The sequence below is a fragment of the Camelus bactrianus genome, chromosome 15, assembly GCF_048773025.1.
Source record: "Camelus bactrianus isolate YW-2024 breed Bactrian camel chromosome 15, ASM4877302v1, whole genome shotgun sequence".
Classification (NCBI taxonomy): domain Eukaryota; kingdom Metazoa; phylum Chordata; class Mammalia; order Artiodactyla; family Camelidae; genus Camelus; species Camelus bactrianus.
The window spans coordinates 52,456,049-52,476,893 of record NC_133553.1 but is presented as its reverse complement, the minus strand read 5'-3'; the positions used below and the strand labels follow the sequence as shown (position 1 = coordinate 52,476,893).

General features: G+C 41.0%; 1 protein-coding gene and 1 long non-coding RNA gene across 6 annotated transcripts in view; one reads left to right on the top strand and one right to left on the bottom strand.

Moving 5' to 3' along the window:
- SPTBN1 (spectrin beta, non-erythrocytic 1) overlaps window positions 1–19,233 on the bottom strand; it is a 184,551-nt gene extending 165,318 nt beyond the window's left edge. For 2 of the 5 annotated variants that reach the window (XM_074341142.1, XM_074341137.1), the window contains exon 1: window positions 19,001–19,232. The gene's annotated coding sequence lies outside the window, so the exon portion shown is untranslated. Of the gene's footprint in view, window positions 1–6,977; window positions 7,118–18,312; window positions 18,464–19,000 lie in introns of those variants that run through there. The other 3 variants (XM_074341141.1, XM_074341139.1, XM_074341138.1) reach the window with 3 other exon arrangements.
- Window positions 18,604–20,845, top strand: part of LOC141573330 (uncharacterized) — a 185,971-nt gene continuing 183,729 nt past the window's right edge. Inside the window, exon 1 of the long non-coding RNA XR_012498969.1 lies at window positions 18,604–18,961. This is a non-coding gene — a long non-coding RNA (uncharacterized LOC141573330). The remainder of the gene's footprint in view (window positions 18,962–20,845) is intronic.

The window sequence follows — 20,845 nt, the reverse complement described above, 5'->3', positions numbered from 1 at the left end:
ATCGACATTCCTCTCTCAATAGCAGACCTACACCAAGGCTACCTTTGCTGAAAACCAACACAAGCATCTGAGGTCATCAAACACCTGAAAGACCTTGGACGGACAATGGTCCTATGACCTGGCCTGGGAGCTGCCCTGTGCTCAAGAGGGATGTTCTCATGTCTCACATATTCCTGAATATACTGAGTTTGACTCCTCTCAGCCCCAGGCCACGTGAAAAATGTTTTTTTAACATTTATTTGTGATGGGTCACGAATGCTTTTTTTCTACAATGACACTAAAATCAACAAAAAGGATAAAACTGGGAACCATGGCTCTGAAGATTTTTTCCTGACTCAGATTCTCACCAGTCACCTTGAAAAGGCATGTTTACCACTGGTCAGGTCCTGATTATAACAGCAGGGTGAAAGGGGTGGGATGGGGGCTGCTGAGTTAACCAATAGATTTAAAAGCGTGTTTCCTGTCACGTAACAGCGATGGCCCTTCACATCTCTTCACTCACAGAGGGAAAAAACAGACAAAATAGAAAATGAAAACTGAATTCTTGGCCTGGATTTCACATGATTTCTCACAGAAACTGAATTCATCACATAAAAAAAAAAAGCCATAACTTGGAGGTCTGGGGAGTTACTCATGCACAGTTATGAAACAGAAGGAGCACCTTCTCACCTAAAGTTTTAGTGCATGAAGTTTACAGCCACATTTAAGTGAAAACTTCCATATAGAGATTTGTTACATATGCAGGCATAAAAATCCCTGGCAACAAACATGACGTTTAAATCCAAAGCCTCCTGGTAGAGAAATAAGTTATACTTCTTGACAAAAGTTGTCCCTCTGCTTCTTATCAAAGCCCTCATTTTCAGTAAATGTCAAAACTTCTAGAAAATTTGTCATGGAAAGTCAGAGAGAACCAAGAAAAACGCTGAAAGCAATAAACAAAAAAGTGTGTGTGTTTGGGCCACCTGTTCAAACCAATTTAATCTTTTATAACCACTAAGAGTGTGGTCACGGTTTGTTTACCTTTCCCTTTCCAATGGTAAGATTAGAACACAAAAGCTACTAAATGAAGACAAAAACCGATGGATTCAACACAGGCATGAAACCAATAATGACTAAATTTTTAAAACAACACTGCCTGCAATGTGATTCGTAATAGCAGAAACCAGACCCTTCAAATAATCAACACTTTTAGCAAACGATAAAAACAAAGCTTCTTCCCAGGATATGTAGTCATTAAAACACAATCTTAATAGTTTTGCTTTGTATGAGAACAGACTGGACTAGGGCATCTCAAAGCATATCCTATGAAACCCTGGCCTAAGAGAGACTATGAAAAAAACAAAACAAAACAAAACAAAACAAGAATTTCAAAGTCAGGTAAGTTTGGGAAACAACACTCATCACTCTCTCCCTACAATGCCTGTTGGCTTACAAAGTCTCTGAGAAGTCCTTCTCTAAAGAAATCTATTACATTTTACTTCACCTAGCATTCTCTTTTTAAATAAGACATATTAACATACTGCGAAACTAGCACTTCAAAAACTTGGTAAGAAATGCCAAGTTAGACCATATTACCTACACCATTATCTACGTTCCGTCAGAAACTTCTAACGCTCACACATACCCAGTCTCTCCTCTTTCCCATCACATGCGTAGATTATACCTGCCTGTTCCCCTGCAGTTGGGCAAGATCACATGACTAGTTTTGGCCATTGACTTATATGACCCATCAGCCAGAGTTCCTGAGGGCAAAAAACACAGGGAAGAGCCCCCTGCCACCCTTGGATGGACATAAAACATGAATGAAGAATGCATTTCTGTGGGTTTAAGTCACTGAGATGTTGGAGATTTTGTTATTGCAGCACCAGCCTAACCTGCCTGATATGACACAGAGGGTAATTTTCTTAAATAAATCAGTATAAATTGACTGAAGTGACAAAATAGATATAGAGAAAGAAATATCTGAAGGATGGGGAGGTAGATAGGAGAATAAGCGTACAACAAGAACGCGTTTCTTTTAAATTACTAATTTAAGCCACTATATATATAGATAGATTTTTTTTAAGTTTCTGCTGTATAGCACCGGGAACTATGTTCAATATCTTGTGATAACTAATGAAAAAGAACATGAAAATGAATATAGGTATGTATATGCATGACTGGGACATTGTGCTCTACACCAGAAACTGACACATTGACTGTACTTCAATTAAAAAAAAAAAAAAAAAGACAAGCTAGATATACTATAAGGTCAAAAAAAAAAAAAAGCATCTTTAAGAAGGCCACTTTGGTCTACAGAATCTTAAAGCAAGCACTAAAGATCAGAGAGCTAAAAGTAAACACCATGGTATGGACTAATGTGAACTGGCCAAGTTCAGTTTGCAGTTTAGTTTGTTGGCAAGGGTGGGCAGTGAGGGTAGTAACATTACTTACCAGGTGCCTATAATGTGCTAGACCCTGAGAAACAAAGTGTACAGACTGCTGCACTAAATCTTGACCCTGTGATAGCTGGTAGGTGGTAACTGCTCGCATCACGTCCCTTTCACATAAAAAAACCAAAACTCCTTAGATATTTTGTCTAAGGTCATATCACTAATAAATGGCATTCATATAACTATATCCTATATTGTCTATGTGTCTATATTCTCCTTATTACACCATTAGTCTGAATTAGTAGAAACACTTAAATTATGAAATTAAGAAAAATACATTTTGGAGTGTCATTACTCTAAGGTACTTTGTAACAATGTGAAAGTACTGGAGAATCGAAAGGAGGGAAACTGGCCAAATGGAAGACTTTGAGCTTTTAAGGAATAAACAGGATGTTCTCACAATCAACATACTATTTGCTTGCAAGGCATAAACTTTTTTTGAAAAGTGCATGTTATTTTTTCAAATTATAAAAGCAAGACATACTCAATGTAAAACCCAAGAAAACACAGAAAAGCACTGAGACAAAAACAAAAATCACAAGTAATTCTACCACTCTCCCCCCAAAACTAATATTTGGGATATTTTCTTTGTATCTCTTTTTCTTTGTTTTTCTACATAGTAGAGATAATACCACTTATAATCCCGTGTTCTGCTTTCTTCTCTTATATTAAAATTTTTTCTATGTTATTAGAAGGTTTTCAACAATATTTTATCAGTATAATAATAACTAATAGTTGTATATTTGCCAGGTATTAGACTAATCACTTATATTAACATATTTAATCCTCACAATCACTCTTTAAGGTCTGTATCATAATTGTCCCCATCTTACAGATGAGGAAACTGAGATAGAGTAGGGTTAATGACTTGCCCAGGGTCACAAAGGGAATCCATGGTGGAGTCGAGATTTAGACCCAGGCATAACCACTATCTTGTACTGCCTCCATAATATTCCTTCCTCTAACTCACTGACGACAGACATTTGGGCTACTACCAATTTTTTTTCTATTATAATAATGTTATAGACATCTTTACAGGCATCTGAAGCAATATTTTCTATAAGCCTATTCAGACAGCAACTCTTACCATTTCAACAAGTTCAAATTATTTTCAGCTAGCTGACAACAGCTGTAGAAACATCTAAGACAGCCACCATTTCATGAACCAACTCATTACTCCACCTATCCCTGGTATGAACTTCCATGTGGTCCTCACCTGTCCACCCCACTGCCATCTGCAGCAGATTTCTGTAATGTTCCCATCTGCCTTCATACGGCATAAAGAGCCAATTAAAACCCTGGGTTGTTATGTGTGTCCTCCAATATATATAAGCAAATTCCATAAATTTTTATGTCTGGAATATTTTAAATGCTAACCTTATTTGTTCCTAGTCTTATGAGCTTGTCCTAACACAAGGCACACACATGTAATATGCATGTATAAAATTAAAATAAATCATCTTCTAAGATAATAACCTGAAAAGGAATATTCAGATAGTTTCTTTTTGCCAGCTTTTCACTGCTTAGACTGAATGCCTGAATTCTCTTGCAAGATTAAAGGAATGGTCTAAGGTGAAAGCTACCCAAAATAGTTTCACAAGAAGATCAGATAATGGTGTTTGAAGTAAAAAGGGAACTGGTTTGTGGCTCTGGCCCACAGTTCACCCCTTCTGAGCTCAACTTACCAATATGGCTATTCAACAGTATGTTTTTAAAAACAGGGAATGTGTAAAACAAAAGAAGGGAAAGGCAGAAACATAATTAAAAAAATTGAGAAATCATAAAGAAATTTCCCAATATGTCAACAATACCACATAGAGAATTCATTTGCCATTTAAGAATGAAAAAGACCAGTATTTCTGAGAAGCTAAGTATCTCCACATTTTCCATGAAATATTTTTCCATGTTGTAAAAACACAAAATGTTTTTTACAGATTCTGAAAACATACCTAGAAAAATAACCTCAACTCTATTGACCAAAAGCCTAATAATTATAAACTATAAATCTCTGTATAAGGCACTTACATAGAGCCAGAAATGATGTTTCTGCACAAGGAGAGGACCTCTGAAATATACGTAGGATAATGAAAGTGGCAAAACAAAATTCAAAATATTATAAATCTGAAGAAAGCAATATAAAAGAAGCCAAGTCGTTTGCGGGGTACTCTAAAAAGCTTTAAAACTATCGCAATTAGTCTAAGTCCAAACTTCTAATGGACTTTGATTTAGAGGATAATTAAGATATCTGTTAATACCGTCTTTCAGAAAATTCTTAATTGGAAAGGGTTTGTATTTAAGCCCTTCAAGATAAAGTTCACTCATTGTGTTCATATTATATTCAACATCTAAATCCTCTGTCCTTATTTTATTTCCACTCAATACTCCAAATACTGCATTTTTAAAAACCTCACCTTCACAGCACCCAAACTAACAGGTTGCGTGGATTATCCCTGCAGGCAGCCCCCTCCGACCCAGCAAACTTCCACCCTCCACAGATGCTGCTCATGTTACCCTCAGGCTCTGACCTGCACAGGAGCCTTCCTGAAGAGTATACATACCCATTTCACCTTATTTTTATCATGCTGACTTAAAAAAAAAAATCTTTCTATTCAAAAAAAATTTTTGAGAGACCACAGTTAGAAATTAAATCAACCACACATAAGAATCAAGTACTGCACACAAATGGCCAATGAACTCGTTAATACGAAGTCAGAAAGTGAATTATCAAAGGGAAAAATAAGATTCTGCAGGACAATAACCAACGCCTTTCCCTCTGCTTCTACAATGATTCAGTGTCCAAGCATCAATAATTCATATTCACATGACTATCAGACATATAAAATACAGGACTTGTTTGTTTAAACCTTCAGGGCCCAAATTTTCCTTCGGACCACAAAGACTGCATATTTGGCAGGGAGTGGAGTAGGTGGGGCAGGGGAACCTCCGCGTCAAGTTTGCGAGAATGCGTTACTCAGTCCAGGTAAAAGTATACAAGCTGCGTTGTTACACAGAAGGATTTTCCTACATACAGTCCCAAGATTTAAGATTACTGGAACAAAAAGATAAATAAATATAAATAAAGCTTGCTAAACTAAAGAGGAAAGCCACCACTTTTTTGCTCAAGTGAAATGACGAGTTTCAAGATATTTTGTTAAACTGTAGCTATTTTAAGGTAGGACAGGCTGCATCGGTGCTTGTCACACAGCTTGCTCCCAATCTCTTGGCAGCTCTCCAACACATTCCAACTTTTTATGCACAGCCTTGCTGGAATCTCACCCCACTTATCTCTAAAGACACACTAAGTAAGATGTTGCCACATTACTCAACCAACCTGCCATTTATTCCCATCAGTTCACTTTGCACTATGTCTGAGTAAAAAAAAAAAAAAAAAAAAAAAAAATCAGACCACCATCTGCGCAGATGCAGCTTAGTCCAAATGATCCAGTTCACATGGGTCCCCAAAACAAGTATTAGCATACTGCTCGAACGAACTGGGAGGAAAAGCTGTGTCTCAGTACCCAGAAAAAGGCTGATTACTCACCAACCAAGGAAGGAGAACTGACGTGAAGAGAAAAAAGCAAGATCAAATCCTGACTACAGAGGCTAGACCCTAGTTGTGCCCCAACTGCCTACATTCTGAAGCAGATTATTAATCAGGGTGTATTTTAAAGGTTAATCTCAGTATTTAATGAGGCCCATTACCTCCATGAAAAGAATGATTTAACGTAGCATTAAATCCTCTAAGTCAGTGTACACTCTAATTGTTAATATTTGGCAAAAAAAAAAATCCTCTTCAAAAACAAACTGGATGGTTAACCACATGCTGCTACATTCCATTCTTGCTAAAAAAAAAAAATAACATATATATATATATATATATATATATATATACACACACACACACACACATACACGTAAAATTAGCACATTTGAGCCTCATGCTTGCACAGCTGCACAACATTCTAGTGATAGGCTAGCTATCAATATACTCTTTACATTAAACATCTACTTACTTTAAAAGTTGGGGAGGCTAAGAAGCAGTTCTCAAGTATGACCCACTAAAGATATATTTATTTCATGTGAACAAGTTTCCCTTTAACAAGGGTGTAGTCCAAAGGAAATATATACTATAATTAAGAATAAAATATTCATGCAAATATACACTAACAAAACCATTCTTCAGAGCTGGAAAAAAAACATATTTACATAATTCAACTGACAGGTAAGAACAGTCTTCCTCAGGAACAAGGCAATAAATTAGCCTGCTCTCTAAACTTGCACCCTTTCTGAATCAAAGGAGATTTTTAGAACTAAGATGAAAGCTGATGTTCTTAATGTCAGGAATACACACTTGAAAAGCAAAACAAGCCTTTCAAAATGAGGCATCACCCTGATTGTGTTCATATTATATTTAACATCTAAATCCTCTGTCCTTATTTTATTTCTACTTAATACTCCAAATACTGATTACCAGGGAAACTCAGGAATTCCTTTAGCAGTGGGTATTAATTTAAAAACAAGCAAACAGATAAACAAAAAACCTACCTTAAAACAAGGAATAAAACACAGGGTGTGCCCTGGTCTCTCTCCTGCTCAAACGGCACACAAATGTCTGCTCCAGGATCAGGATGCTTCCTCAACTCTGCCCCAGGAGATAAGTTGGGTATTTAAGGACAGCTGGCAGCAGAGAGTTGTCAACCTCACCGTGAGAAGGACCAGGCCCCTCTCATAGAAGTCACTCGACTGACACCTCTGACCACTCGCCTCTTAAAATAGTGAGAGGTGTGCTCATCCAGTCAGAGGTCCAGATAAGGCACATTCCAGCCCCCTACTTTCCCAAACCTGGGATGCTAGGACCACACTCTGGACACTGTCTCATCTCAATGCATCCCCAAGTGCCAAGACCCAACGTTTGCAGCTGCCTGCAGGTCAAGATGAGATCTCTCCCAACTCCAGGCTTCAGTCAGCCTAGGCACATGAACCATCAAGCATTTCCCTTGATGGCTTTTGGCCATCCTCCAAGGGAATGATTCTATCAGGTTGGCAGTTTCTGAATAATCCCTCATTTGGAGAGAGGAAGTACACATAGTGTAGCTAAGCTCTACCACCAACCCTCCTCCATCCACCACCCAGCCCAGCTCAGATTTCCCCTCTAAACTGTGCAAGGTGCTACCATGGCTTTAGTGTTTCAACCCAGGAAGAAGGTCATTTGCCACTTTTCCATGGGGCCCGCCACCCCAAGCAAGACCAGTAACAACCACAAAGCACCTCACAGAAATTGCTGGCAAGGGCTTTCTTTCTCTGCCAGTGAAAGGGTATTTCTCCCCTCTTCCCACTCCCTCTGTCCCTTAGCACATGAAGAAACCATTTTAGCACCTTCTTCAGGAAGAGGCCAAACACTAGAATTCAGGCAACAAAGAAGTGCCAGCAAGTCAACTCCATCCCCTCCACCTATCTGATGTCCCAGGGCTTAAGGAACTGGCTTGCATAATCAGATATGTATATTGCTTTTTCTCCTTGAAATAGACCCCAGATCCAAAGACAGAATTTTAAAGAGTTCAGCTGATAAAAAGATCCCAGAAAAGCGGAGCTCTACTGTATGCTTTCAACAGTCACAACCAAACCCAGCCCAGTAAAATGTATTACATTTAAAACCAAGATTATATAATGACATGCATTCCATTTACGACACTTTATAGGGTAGCTGTTTCAAAGACTCTGAAATCTGGAGACAAAACTAAAATCATATGTTGTCCAAAGCATGGGGAGGTATCTCTCAAGGGAATTCATGCAACTCTGATGGGAATTCCTCTCAAAACAAAACAGAAAGCACACATTATCTAATGAGAACTTAATCTCTGGTACTTTTCCACTGTAAAACAGTTTTTTCAAAGAAGAGAAGTACCTACAATAAACAAATTTTGGACTCTCTCGATCTTTGCCATTTTTCTTTAACACCCCCACCACTAAAAGCAGCTCAGGGAAACCAACAGTACCCATATGCCATAGCTTAAATATGACCAGTAATAGTAAGATTTTATGTTTTGTGATGCTATGTATACAAAGGCAACAAAGAAGTTGTTGGAAGAGTGATAAACAGCAAGAGATTATTTAGACTGTCAAAACTTTACATCTTTAGCTTAAGATTTGAGAATTGACCCTTATTTATAAAATAAACAAATAAGGGGCAGTGGGAAAAAAGGTTTAAAGGACAAACACCAAAATGATAACTGCATGTTTCTGGGGTCACTGAATGGGGTGAGTGACTTTAATTTTCTTCTTTGTATTCATTTGTATTTTCCGGACAGTCTACAGTAAATATTTATTATTTTGGTAATAAACACTATTTTGAAATTCTTGAAATTTTTATGTTATGATGATTTTATGCTAACTTATACCTTTATGAAAATATACATGCTTCATAAATTCATAAAACACTATGCATATTGTATATATTAGCAGACACTTTCAAAAATTCAGGGATTCTAAAAAGGTGAAAAAAATGAGTAACTTTTAAGACTATTGTTCACACTTTAAAGCACTCCTATGTTAAAAAAATACGATGGAAAGGTTTAGACATCAGGGAAAAAATAAGTATTGTTTTAGGCAAGAATCTAGGTTTTCCTTCCGCTTTAAATAAGATAAAAGATGAAAAAAGCCCTAAATCATGATAAAAAAAATATGTATTATCCCACCCCAAAGACTCTGTACAGCTGGTGAAGAACATTCCAGAAAGACGTGTAGCCCTTGAACATTCACCAGGACAAAAAATTATCCCTGAAACAGCCACCCAAGAGGGTAGGGAAACAAGAAATTTCACCCAGAGCCAAAGGCAGTAGCAATTCGTTGGCGGATGCTTGTCAGGCTCCCTTGTGGCCCCGTTTCTACATCTTTTCCCACACTCCGCGGAAACGGCAAGGCTCTAATACAGTGCACATTTAAATGAGGAGTGGAAAAATCTTTTCAAAACTTCAGTGTTCTTTCCACCTTCAGTACTATTAATATTGCACAGAAAGCCTTGGTAGAAAAAAAATCTGAACAGCAGAGGTATATTTGCTGATCAATCATTCCACCTATTAGTTTTTATCCAGCTAAAATGAGGTTTGGTCCGATACGTGTTAAGATATTTTTGATAAAGATCAAGAGTTTTTGTTAAGTATTTTCAAAAAATTTGGAAAATAGGGAGAGATGAAATTAGAATTATTCCACAATCCCATCTCCCAGAGATAACAACTGTTAGGCTAATGAACTTCCTAAGCATAGACATATTTAATTATACAAATTAAACACTGAACATATACACTTAAAGAGAATAAACTCTACTTATATATCACTCTAAATCTCATCCTAGTTCATCTGCTGAGTAAAAACCTGTGGTTACATTCTGACACAGATTTTACAGCCTAACTAATGGCTTCAAGTTTTTATGTTAAAGATCAGAACCAGCAAGGAATTCTAGATTCTAGGGCAGAGATGTCACGTGGTTCTAAAAATCATTCAGGTGTTTACTCGTACAGCTTAGAGTTTACCAAGAATGGAATTATGACACCTATAACAAGGGCCAATTTTAAAGCAATCTTGAAATTATTAACATCTTACTTTCATATCTTAAAGCACACATAACCTGAAACCTCCTCAATCGAACATTTAAAGTTCATTGCAGAAAAAATACAAAATTCATGGAAGCAAATTAGTTCATTTTTATAAGCTACACTTTACAAAGCACCAATCCAATTGAAGATTTGGACCATAAAACAAAAAGTACTATTTCCTCACAAATATTTCCCCTCACAGGTTAAGGACAAAGTGACTCATTGCTGGGATTCACCTTTAAAAATCTCTATTAAATTCCCCACTTAAAAAGCCTTAGAAGTCTTAAGATAGCCCTCTGCCTTCCTTCATGGTGGAGATTACTCAACCACACACATTTCTCTTTCTCATCTATGTGATGGACAGATCACATGCATACATCATATGCATACATAAACATCACATATAACACTAAGAATTTCCTTTCATATGAAAAAAGGAAGGATATCATTAAAATTCATTCCTCCCACACTCAGCCTGAATATTCCCAAACGCTGAGAAATCATTAATTGGAAGTCGTCTAAATCTGGAAACATGTTTATTTTAAAATTTTTACTTGGAATTTTATCTACAATTCTGACCAATTCCAATGAAACCTGATGGTCTAATGGCTACAAAATTAGCCCTAGCAGCTGCGTCGGGGCTTCCGTAAGTGAGAAGAAGTACGCCACAGAAATCCACTGCTCTCTCCGTGCAAGTGTGCAGTTTGGAAATAATAAAGAAACCTGCACTCCCCCACTCCCCACTCTTAAAGCTGACCCAGATTAGCACAGAGTCAAGTTCGCATTCCATTTCGTCTGAATGCTCTTCTCCTTTCTCAGACCCACAACTTTAAGAGGTGACTTACAGATGCTAGTGTTTCCCACAGCTTGTAGCTAAGTGCGGAGGACAGGTACGACAATCCTTTGCAACTGCAAACTACTCCCTCATAATCATCTACAGTTGGCTGGATTTGCTTTTTTCCTCTTCTTTTTTAAAAATTAAAGTGTTGACTGCTTTTTTGATTATTAACAAAATGATCTGCATGGTAGTCTATTATATTATTTACTGCACTCTTCTGTTTGTAAAATATTTCAAAACTCAAAATGAGAAACATTAAGTCAGGAATTTCCTTTCATAGAAGAAAGGAAATCACCCATCAACCAACAATCCAAAGCAAACCATGAACATTTTAATGTATTTCCTTCCAGTCTTTTATTTAAAATAACGAAACTGGAGTTACACCGTATTACACAGCTTTGCATATGAATATTTCCACTGAATTGTTACTGTATTTTATTGAATTTATTGAATTGTTACTGTATTGTAAGCATTTTCTCTCTTCAGTAATACTCTAAGAAACCATTATTTTAAGCACTATATTGAATGTCATCCTATGCCTGTGCCATAATTTATTTTGATTATGCCACAATTGCTTTCTCACTATTAATAGTGCTAAGTAAATCCTTGTTTAAAAATCTGTCCTTATTTTTCACTCTTTCTTTAGGTTATAGAACTACAAGGGGAATTTCGGTCCAAAAGCTATAAATATTTATAACAGAAACCTTATATATAAAAGAAACCATATATATAAACATATACTATATATAAATATATATAATTTATATATATTTAAAATTTATGTGTATGTATGTGTGTGTATGTGTGTGTGTATAAAAACCCACTGTTTTCCACTAAGTTTGTATTAATCCAAATATTCTCCCAACAGGTAATGCAGGGGTCACACCTCACAGCATCCCCGAGAGCATTATTCCCGTACCAATTTAAATGGAAAAATAATCTAATTGTTTTAATTGGGTTTCTTATTACTGGTGAGTTTGAACAATTAATTGAATATGGTTACTGGCTTCTCTGACATACTCTTTTATAAACTGTATTCCTATCCTTTCCCTAAATACTAGAGTTTTAGTGTTTTCTCGTTTGTTAAAAGGTAAATATTAATCAGGTTTGCCTTTCCTATTATTGAGACATAATACACAGGGACAAGTTTCATATAGACAGAACTTAGCATTATTTATCTGAATGATGGTATTGTTTCCTGGAATGTATCTTTTCTGAATAAATCAAATTACTTATTTGAAAAGAAGCACAAAATTGAGATAAACTAAGCAAAACTTCAGGTGTATTGTGATGGGTACTGGATTATGTCGATTTATCTTTCATAATCCTTTGTGATAGACATTGTCAATACCACCACTTTGCAGGAGATACTAAAGAACGTAGAGAGGTCAGGGTCACTCAGTCAGTGCATGCACTGACCAGGATGAGGAACTCCAGAGCCTAAAGCTCGAGACCCCTGCACCCAACAGCCTCCCTTCAGTCACACTGGCCTTGACCGCTCTCCTTCAACTCTTCAAATGTCATCTCCACAAAGGGTTCTGCTGGAACCTCAAATGTGACATGTTTTAAGACAAAACTTATCCTCTTCCCAACTAGATATCCACTCTTCCCCTTGTCTATTTCTCTCATCATGGTGACAACCATGCTTCTCTTTGTCATTATTTGAATTTGAATCCTTTATTTCAGCTCTGCATCCACTCAGGTCCACTCCCATACAGTCACCCTACTAACAGTCAGCAAAAGATTGGATCTCACAATCTTTCTCCCCCTCCTCCCCTCCCCCTCATCCCCTCGGCGTCCACCACTACTTGCTCCCCTAACCTCTGGACTCCCACCATCACTTCTTTCCTCTCTCCTTGCTTCTAGCCTCTTCCTGTTCCACTGTTTCAAACATTGCCGCAGTGTTGTGTTACTCAAATATCTTACGATCACAGAGGTTTAGAGATGTACAGCGTCTTAAAAACTAGTGCCAGATCAAATCAGTTGGTAGTTCCTGCCTAGAACATCGCATTGAGAGCATTCCTGAGGCTCTATCTCAGCTCTGCAGAAAGAGTGCCATGACTGATTTTCTATGCCTGCCAGGGACAGAGGGAGTGGTGCCCATGTGCCAGGTTTTAACCCCCACTATGACTTCATCTAAGTTTTTCATTTTATAAATTTAGATCTGAGACCAGAAGGATTAATGGCCTGCTGAAGTTATACACCTGGTCAGTAAAAGGTCTTCTATCCTCTGTGAACATATATAGAGTATGAATAATATGGTAGGATTATGTAGTCCCTGGATTCAGAAACTAGTTCTTACCCAACTCTAAGCCAGCCCACACCACCATCACTCTAACCCGATGTCCAGCCCTGGCAACAGAAGATATCCAGTAATTATTTACTGCATTAAAAACGATATTGCAAAGTAATCTTAGAGTAGCAGCAAAAGAACATTAGTATAAATGCTTCTTAGTAAAAAGAACTATACTTAACACTACTTTCAAGAACAGGAGACTGAACTGATGGAGGGTTTCCACTAAATGGTCTTGTACAGCCTGCGTTAATCAATATAAAAATGCCACTTTTAACACAGTCTTTTAAAAAATGAAAGAACAATAGCTCTTTTACATAAAAATGTTAACACAGCTTTGAGAAAGCACTCCAAAATGGGTCAGTGGTTCGTATAGCTTGGGTAGTCAAAAGAGAAAAGAACGGAACTGTTATCAGCTAAACACCTACTACGAGCCTAGCACTGTATACTGTGGTCTCACAATCGTATGAGAAAGTATTATTACTTCAACTTTACTGATAAGGAAACTGTGGTTCCAAGAGTAATGAACTAACCCAAGGACCTAGATGTGACCACATGGCTAGGATCCAACAGCATTAGGATCTGAGCCCATATCAGTTTAACTCTAAAACCCAAGCTCTTTCCAAACTAAGGAAATGTTTTCTACAATAACAAAGTCATCCTCACAATCTTTAAAGGACAAAAACTGATAATGACTCTACTGAAATTATGAGTGATTGTTCATCAAAAGAAACCACAAAGAGTTTTAAAAAACAAACACAAACTGGGAGGTAGTTGTTGCAACACATAATCCACAACAGATTATTAGGCAATCTACATTAAAAACTCCTACAAATCAGTAAGAAAAAGAAATCTAAAAGATAAATAGGCAAAAGACTAAATAAGGACTTCACAAAAGGGACCCAAAAGGCCAATAAAATAAATAGATACTTAATCTCAACAATTAGGCAAATTGCAAATAAAAAGCACAATGAGATAACAGTTCATAAATATGACTGGACAACATTTTGAAGTCTGGCAAGGTTGTGGAACAACATCTACATATTTCTAGTAGGAATACAATCAGTGCAATCACTGAGGCATTATCCAGTAAGGTTGATGATGCACATACCCTATGACCTAGTGATTTCATTTCTGAGAGAAAAACAGCTGTTTCTGTACATGTGCATGCACCCCCACTAATGTAATAAGAGACACATAGAAGACCCACTCATAGTAGCCCTTTTATAGTACCAAAAAAAAAAAGCTAGAATCAACCCAAATCTCCATCTACAGTAGAAGGAATAAAGAAGCCATAGTGGAATACTATAAAGCAGTGAAAATGAATGGACTACAGCAACAAAATGAGTCTCAGGAATACATTAATCAAAATATATAAGTCACAGAAAAATACATAAAGTATAATTTCATTTATATAAAGTTCAGAAACATACAAAATTAAGTAAGAATTTTTAAAAGGATAACCCATAAAGAAGATCAAGGGAACAATAAAGACAAAATCAGGATCGTGGTTGCTTCAGATTGACAGAGGCGCACATAGGGGACTCTGAATGTATGATGAGATTCTTCTTTTTGAACTAGGTGGTGGCTGCCTGGGTATCCACTGGTTTGTGATTCTGTAACAGATCTTTTATGAGCATTATTCTGTATATACACATCACTTAATTAAAAACAACTTTAAGAAAAAAATGGACCAGAAGGGCAGGATATTGAATATACCAGGAAAAATAGCTGATGTAGCTGATGACAGAGAACAAGATGCCAGAGGGGAGCAGAGGGAGTAGAGGGGACCCGGTATTCAGGGGTTTAACTCCCTGGACTCCAGTTCTACTGTCTCAAAGCTAATGCCTTCTTTGGTGGTGGGAGGGGGATTGTTTTTCAGCTTTAGAGGTATTCTAGGAAAAAATCGTAAAAAATTGACTGATCTAAATGAATGATAAATCAAACTCTTCCACCCAAAAATTATAAGAACTTTATAAAATATTTCTATATTCAACAACTTACAGCAAGTGCATCAGTTTCTTGCTGATGCAAGGAGGGAGGAAATGTGATGACACTTTAGCAAGACAAAAGATACTACTAGGAGGAACCTTTAGATATGGAGGTCCCTGAGCTGAAGAAGCAGAGCAGTTTCTTTATTTAATGTGCATACAAACCACTTAGGGGTCTTGTTAAAATGCAGATTTTGATTGGACAGGTCTGGGTTGCCATCTCTAAGGATCTGCATTTATAATAAGCTCCCAAGTAAGTGATCCTGTCTCGATGTTGCTGGTCCATGAATCTCACCTCACTACGACAGCAAGAGACATTGTGAAAATGCCTTCTACAGGGATGTTTAAAAATAGAAGTATAAGGGTATCTAATTGGGATAGTTTCATTTTCCCACCAAAGTAGAGCTTGATAATGTTATTCCTGCACTATAAAAACTTGGATACAGAACAACTGTTACCAGAAAAATCAAGAGTATTAAATTCGGTCTCTTGCAGAGAGAAGGTACTTTGAGAAACAGCAAAGACTGAAAACTTACAAGAGAACTCCATGAGATGTTTTATTCACCTCCAAAGACCTACAGAAGTAGCTTTCCAAGCAGGGGTATTGGCCCTTTCCTTATGGAAGAACGGTTTACATTCATTCCCAATAGTCTCAAAGGAAGAAACCAGGACTACCTTAAGGATGTCCACAGAACATTAAGGCCTGATTACAACGCAGATGTTGGTCTGGGCCAACATAATTAAAGGAGCATCGCATCATTGCATGTAAAAAATATATATGTTGGTCTTTAACATTCTAAGAATATGCTCTTAAAATGAAAAGCTTATTATTTTAACAAAAACCACATCAAATAATTTCCACTCATCCTGTTTGTTTGTTTAGTAGCAGTAAAATCCTTCCATCTCTAAATAGTACTTCTACATGTGAAGTCATACTTTCATACAGCAAGACAAAATAACCACTCAAATACTCTTCCAAGGAAACTCTGCCAATGCCAAGTCTCTGCTAAGGATGTGTCACAAGGAGAGTGAGGTCTTCTCACTTGCTCCTACAACATCACAGACTATTATTACTACTCTAGTCCAAGAGATGCCTTTTGCAGAAATCCTGCACAGCAGGGGACGACCCAGTGCCGGCAGTTTCTTCACTGCCCCAATACTTCTCATTCTCTCAGACGAAAGTTTTGGTCAGTCCAGAGCTGACAGAGTTACAAAGAACTTAACCTAACAGAATTCTGCACCTGGTGTGTAAGTCAGAACAGCTAAACCTCCCATGACATCAACACAGGATATTTTCTTACAACATAGTAAATCCAAAATGTCTGGATAATCCATGGGAACAATACTCCCAAACATCTTAATACAACATAATTTTATACAACCAGCACAATGATGAAGCCCAAATTTTAAAAATTCTACATACAATATAGTGGCCCTCTAGTATTGAAACTCAAAGTAATGCACAAAAACCACACAATGTGCAGGCAGTTCTACTCTGCAGAGCCACATAAAATCAAATGCCATTAACCTGGATTCACTAGAGATTTAAAAAATAAAAGTGGACACGCCCTTGCTTTGAAACACTGATCTTGCCTTCCTATTAACATAGTGAAATTCCCTTTTTCATCTATACATTCTAGAAGAGCCTGGGGTGACAGCTGAAATGTACCCTATTTGCCATCCCATACTGAATAAATGAATTGTAAAAGTGGCATTTAGAAGGGAAATACCCTATGATTAGCCCAGACTAAACAGATGAGGATACTGGAACCATCTCCCTCTGACCAGATATCAGCCACAGAGTCCTTGGTGGCCTGCCCTTCTCAACCCCCTCCCCAGCCACATCTGCAAAAAATGTGTAATCAACAAATACATATAAACAAACATAAATGCAGTCAGTTAACATCATAATCCCAGTTAAAGACTTAACTTGGCTTTCAAAATCAATCTGAATACCAACTCACCACCAATCCTGACACTCATTCACCGAATAATCCTTAATAAAGAATCCAAATATGTAACTGTATTTGATTTACAGAAAAATCAAACGATGAAAACAAAGCAAATACAGGTTCAAGAAATCATTTGCCACCCATCAAAAATATACATAAATTCCTTCTAAAACAACCTACAGAATGTTCATATTTTTAAAAACGTCTCAGGGACATATGATCTAGAATACATCAATCGTTTCATTTCAAAAAATGGTTTCCTATAGGAAAAATTCATACTTTTAGTATTGACCAAAGACAGAGGTACTGTAATGACATAGCTGTGCTGCTTCAATTAATAAACATCAACTTTTCACATATTAAGAAATTCATGGATAGTTGGGTTGAGGTTTACAGATTACGGGTGATCCACAGAAAGACGCTGCGACTCCCAATACAGACTGCACCACTGCCTCCGCACACCACGGGGCCCCGTCCTCCCTGCAGCCCCTCCCTACCGCTCAGGTCCCTGTGTCGGAGATCAGATTCTGGTCCGCAGCCGCAGGCCCACTCCCTCTGCCCGCATTAGCACTGCAGGGCACCCCTTCATCCCAGCACAGCCCAACAGGCGGGGCGGAGGGGGGCACCCAAAGAGAAAACTCCCCCCTCACAGCTAGGTGACCTGGTCCTCCTGACGCCACATCCAGCTGAAGCAACATGACAAGGTAGAAGCAGCTCCGGGTCTCGGCCAAGGGCAGCCCGGGCCTGGGTGGGGCCGGGCTGGGGCCGCAGGCGCCGAGCGGCCGTGCCAACCCCGCCAGCGAGAACCAGGGGAGGCTGCGATACTGCTGCATTGTGCTGCATCACGGCAAGGGCACCGTGAGCCATCCATCTTGCCAAAAAAAAATCACATCCTCGTCCAGATAAACCCCACCGAGTCCATTTTTCTCCTCCGCCGAAACAACCCCACACTCGCCCTCTCCTCATTTACTATCTGGTTTGACTTTTGATTGGAAAAATAACAGACATGGTTTGCGTTCTGATCCCCACAACACCCACAACACTCCCCCCTCCATCTGATGGCAGGCACTTGGCATCTTTCCTATCACAAAAACAAAGGGAAGGCTCCCCACCAAAAAGAGGGCCGCGGGCGTGGTGTGCGGGCTGATGACGAGAGGGGCTTCCAGCCCACCACCCCAAAGGCAGACCCAGAGGGTCCCCGCGCTGACACAAACCTGTTGAAGAGAGGGTGGCAGGAGCTGAAGGGCGGGCGCAGCGGCTGCTCCGCGCCCCGAGGCGGCTCCCGCCCAGCCCTGGGAGAGCGGGGACGCCGGGAAGGGCGGAGGGCTGGCGTGAGGATGGGCGGGGGTGGGGGGCGCCGGGCCGCCGCCTCCGGTTCAGCTGCAGCGCGGCGCAGCCGGGACCACGCCTGGCCGCATCCCCGGTACCGTTACGCGCAGAGCCTGGCCCTGTCAACGCCTCCCATGCTCGCCACCAGCCGGGGCTGGAGGGAAGGCACCCGAAAATATACCCTCCCTGCTGCCCACTCCGCAACCACCTCCGCGCCAGGAGGAAGGAGGCGGCGGACTCAGGGAAGAGGAATCCGCGCCGCTGCGCCCAGGGATGAGGCTGGGCGGCCGCGGTGCGCACGGCGGCTCTGCGGCCGCCTCACTGCGGAGCCTGCTGCCCACCGCCCCGCACCGCCCGCGTACTAATAAGCACTGGAGACCTGGCTCCCCGCGCCACCCCCGCCCGGGCTCTGCAGCCTCCCCGCCCCCACGCCGCTCCCCGGGCGCAGGGCAGCGGCGGGGCAGCCGCGTCCTCCCGGCCTGGGCCCGCGCCCCTCCTCCCGCCGCCCCAAAGCCAGCCCAGGAGGCAGCCCCAGTGAGTTGGCATCTTCCTGCTTCAGGGCCCCCTACCTACCTCCCGCGGATAGGGGGTTGGGGGCGCCGGGGTCCCGTCCTCCTCCCGCTCCTCAGCGGCCGGGCGGGTGGGCCGGGAGGCGACTCCGCGGGGCTGTCCGCGGCTGGGGCCGGGGCTCACAGGACGGGACCGGTGGGCGCTGCTGCGCGGGGCTGCGCTGTCGCTCTGGGCGGAGAGGCTGCCGAGGGAGGGACTGGAGGAATCCGCAGCCTGCACGGCAACAGCTGCACTGATTCCGGGGGCTGGGCGGGAGCGCGGGGAGGAGGGGAGGGAGTTGCAGGGAGGGAGCGAGGGGCGGGGAGAGGAGGCGCGCGGGCGCAGGCGGGCGCCGGGAGCGCGCGCGCGCGCGCACGCTCTCTCCCGCACACTCTCCATCCTCCTCTCTCTTGCGCTCCTCCCTCCTCGGTTCCTCCCTTTCGCCGGCCCTCCGCGCTTGCCCGGAGCCCCGCAGCCGCCCACCGGGCTCCTGCTCCGCGCTGTATCCGAACCTCGGGCGCGTCCTCGCTCTCCTCGCCGAGGCTCTGCCCTGGCCCAGCGCCGACCTTGTCCCCTGCCGCGAGGACTGGCCGGGGCTGGCCTGGGCAGGGTGGGCACCGCCGTGCTATCCGAGCCACGGGACAATGGGGGCTTTGTCCCCACAGCGGGCGAGGGCCAATTTCACGTTTAATTTGAGGCTAATTCGATTATCGCCAGGGAAAGGGGCAGCCTAATTTTCTACGTGACTTCTGCAGCCTCTTTTTGCCTGTGATGTTTGCGTTTGGAACGTGATGGAGAGAGCGTGTTGGGGGAGGCTTTAGAACGTCGTTTGATTGGTTTAGTTTTGGATCTAAGTAGTGATGCCTTTTAAGTTCCGCCCAGCCTGATGAGCGATAGTGACTTCTCCGTGGGAAACCGTGGGCCACGGAGGGAGGGCGAAGTCAAGAGGTTTCTCCTTTTGGAGTGCCTTTTCTCTCTTTCCTTCGGGGTAGCTAAGAACAGACCTGACAAGGGTTCGTTCAATTCCTGTCTCTCTTGTCCTAAGGCCGGCTCCCTTTAACCTGATTTGGGTGCCCTTCCCGAGCCCTTCCGTGGGAGAGGGGCGTCCCGGCTGCAGTAGAGGCAATGGCTTCAGGGCTTGAATTCTCCCGCTACCCACATACCCTGAGACCGACACCTGATGATTCCTTGAGTTTTTGTCAAGAGCTGGTGCAGGTTCTCAACCAGCTTACCCACCCCGCCAATCCCCCAGGCTATGTAGAAATTCTGGAATGGCCACTGGTGAGGAGAAACGATGGTGTCATCACCATGACCACGAATAGAAATGCTCTTTAGAAAACAGTCTAGAGAAACTGACTTTCTGCCTGCTCTGTAAGTGCCCACGGCGGCACTGTAAGTCTTCTGAGGGAAGAGGGCCTTTCTCGGTTAGAAAAGCTCTAAGGCTTTCCCCCTAAAGATCTTACCCTCAATCCCTAAATTTAAAAAAAATTAAAAGGTAGTCAAATAGTTTGGATCATGCTTATATCTCAAATCAGTAGACTGGGGGCCTCATGAATTTATATATTCGTGTATATTTTTAAATGAATATTTTAAAAATAAAACTGAATGAAATTGTCCCAGCAAAGTGAAGATGATTCTTCCTTATACGCCTTCACCATCAGTTTGAATGTTTGTACCAATGTTTATTTACATTTGATATATATGAAAAAATTGAGGGAGTCAAATAATTTAACGTTTTTCTCAGAAGGTTGACCGACACAGCCAGGTGAACCCTCTAAGGCAGGTGGAGTTCTTTGTTCACTGTTCGTACATGGCAGGCACTTAAAAGGTGCTCAAAAAATGTTTGTTGAATTGAATTTGAACAGAATC